This window comes from Peromyscus leucopus, chromosome 14, assembly GCF_004664715.2.
Source record: "Peromyscus leucopus breed LL Stock chromosome 14, UCI_PerLeu_2.1, whole genome shotgun sequence".
Classification (NCBI taxonomy): domain Eukaryota; kingdom Metazoa; phylum Chordata; class Mammalia; order Rodentia; family Cricetidae; genus Peromyscus; species Peromyscus leucopus.
The window spans coordinates 18,324,359-18,327,494 of NC_051075.1; the positions used below are offsets into that span (position 1 = coordinate 18,324,359).

At 42.5% G+C, this 3,136-nt stretch overlaps 1 pseudogene; it reads left to right on the top strand.

Moving 5' to 3' along the window:
• Positions 1-1,281: 1,281 nt before the first annotated feature.
• LOC114704460 lies at positions 1,282-2,729 on the top strand (annotated as a pseudogene).
• The last annotated feature ends 407 nt before the right edge of the window (positions 2,730-3,136 follow it).

Here is a 3,136-nt window from a genome sequence, read left to right on the forward strand (position 1 = left end):
GGATAAATGACAAGTACATTATATCTAGAAACAAACAAAAATTTCTGAAATTAAAAACAGGTTAGCAAGTGGACTAAAGAGATGAATCAGTGGTTGGGAGCACTGTCTGCTCTTCCAGAGGATCTGGGTTCAATTCCCAGCACCCACATGGCAATTCTCACCTGTCTGTAACTTCCAGTTTCAGGGCTTCAGACACCCTCATACAGATGTACATGCAGGCAAAACACCAATGAGCAAAAACTACAATAAATTATTTTAAGCAAAACAAAATAAAACATTACCACTATTGAATGCTCAGAAAATATATCAACATCTTTAAGTTTATAAAGAAGCATTTTGCATTAAAATAATATACTCATCCCAAATATAAAAAGTGCATGCACAAACTACACACACACACACACACACACACACACACACACACACACTTGCACACACTATGAACAGAATAAAATGTTGCTAATATGATCTATATTTACTGAATGCCCTTTCTTTCTTTGAAAGTTATTTTGCTCTGTTAGAAAAGTAAAAGATGAAACAATGAGAAAAATGGAGTACAGGTATAAAGAAGAGTGGGAAAAGCAGGAAGAGAGATGGAATTTTAAATGGTCAGATCTCCACCCAACCCCATGAAACTGGTCATTGTCCCTATGGCCAGCCCTCCCCCACAACTCCAGAAGACTACATAGGCCAGGTACAACACATACCAGTTGGAAGAAGAGATGAGTAAATGCCAGTGTAAGAACACATTGAACAACTGAAAGGGTAATATGGCACCAGCAGAACCCAGTGATACTACAAAAGCAAGACCTGAACATTCCAAAGGAGCTGAAGCACAAGAAAATGACATTAAAAAATAACTTTATGAAGATGATAGAGGTCCTTAAAGAGGAAATGAAAAATTCCCTTGAAGAAATCGAGGAAAAGACAAACAAAAAATTGGAAGTAATCAACAAATCCCTTAAAGAAAGCCAAAAAAAAAGTCAAGAAAAAAAAAATAGGTGAAGAAAATGGTTCAAAACGGGAAAATTGAAATTAAAGCAATAAAGAAAACACAAACCAGGGGAATTTTGGAAATGGAAAATCTGAGTAAGCAAACAGGAATTACAATTGCAAGCTTCGGGGGCCCTCCGCGGCCCGGGAGGGAAGTCAAGGGAAGGCCACGCTCTGAGTCAGGGGCCGCCGTCGCTGTAGCTCCGGAGCGAAATGGTCGCCTGGGCCCAGGCCCAGGCCGCGGGCCGCCGCGTGTCCCGTGAAGGGTCGGGCCACGCGGGGGAGAAGAAGCAGCAGGCCAATGTGCAATACCAACATGTCTGTGTCTACTGATGGTGCAGTAAGCACCTCACAGATTCCAGCTTCGGAACAAGAGACTCTGGTGAGACCGAAACCATTGCTTTTGAAGTTGTTACAGTCTGTCGGTGCCCAAAAGGATATTTATACTATGAAAGAGATTATATTTTATCTTGGCCAGTATATTATGACTAAACGATTATATGATGAGAAGCAGCAACATATTGTGTATTGTTCAAATGATCTTCTAGGAGATTTGTTTGGAGTGCCAAGCTTCTCTGTGAAAGAGCACAGGAAAATATATACAATGATCTACAGAAACTTGGTTGTTGTAAGTCAGCAAGAGCCTGCAGACTCCGGCACATCCATGAGTGAGAGCACGTGTCAACCTGAAGGTGGCAGTGATCGGAAGGACCCTGTGCAGGAGCCACCAGAAGAGAAGCCTTCCTCTTCAGATCCAGTTTCCAGACCGTCTACCTCATCCAGAAGGAGAGCAGTTAGTGAGACAGAAGAAAACGCAGATGAACTACCTGGTGAGCGACAGAGGAAGCGCCACAGGTCCCTCTCCTTTGATGAAAGCCTGGCTCTGTGTGTGTTACGGGAGATATGCTGTGAAAGAAGCAGCAGCAGTGAGTCCACAGAGACCCCCTCAAACCAGGACCTTGATGATGGTGTAAGTGAACATTCGGGTGATTGGTTGGATCAGGATTCGGGTTCTGATCAATTTAGTGTAGAATTTGAAGTTGAGTCTCTTGACTCAGAAGATTATAGCCTGAGTGAAGAAGGGCATGAGCTCTCAGATGAGGATGATGAGGTCTATCGAGTCACGGTGTATCAGACAGGAGAAAGTGATGCAGACTCCTTAGAGGGAGATCCTGAAATTCCTTTAGCTGACTAGTGGAAATGCACCTCCTGAGGTGAAATGAATCCCCCGCTTCCACCCCACTGCAACAGATGTTGGACCCTTCGTGAGAATTGGCTTCCCGAAGGGAAAGGGAAAGATAACAGAGAGATCACCGAAAAAGAAGGCTTAGATGTGCCTGATGGAAAAAAAACTACAGTGAGTGACTCTCAGAAGCCGTGCCTTGAGGAAAGTGATGATAAAGAAGGACATACCTTCCAGTCACAGGACAGTGAGGACTGCTCCCAGCCATCCATTTCCAGCAGCATTGTGTACGGCAGCCAAGAAGATGTCCAAGAGTTGGAGAAGGAGGAGACACAGAACAGAGGAGAAAGCATGGAATCTGGCTTCTCTCTCAATGCCACTGAACCATGTGTGATTTGCCAAGGGCGGCCTAAAAACGGCTGCACCTTTCATGGCAAAACCAGACATCTCATGTCATGTTTCACATGTGCAAAGAAGCTTAAAAAAAGAAACAAGCCCTGCCCAGTGTGCAGACAACCAATTCAAATGATTGTGCTAACTTATTTCAACTAGCCCTGCCATAAAAATAGAATTATATATTTCTAACTATATAACCCCCCAATTAGACAACATGCATTTTATTTTTATCTACACTAAAGCGAGAAAAGGAGAAAAGTGTCTCCGTCCACTTAAACTTTGTTGTATAATTGATCTCCTTGAGGGTATGAATAGTGACTGTTTCCTTCTTTCAGGAAAACTTCACTTGATTATATTTACATTTGGGTTTTGATGTACTCTGCGTTGGCTGTGTGGCTCCTTTTTTATTTTCCTTATGTTTTAAGTAATTTCCACTTGGAAGGATGGTTGGAAGTGAAATGTGTCCTTTCCAGCTGCAAATGATGATGGGCCCTTTCTGAGGATCGACTACATTAGAAGCATTTGATTTCCTTTTTTCCCTCTGTTAATAAAGAACATTTAATT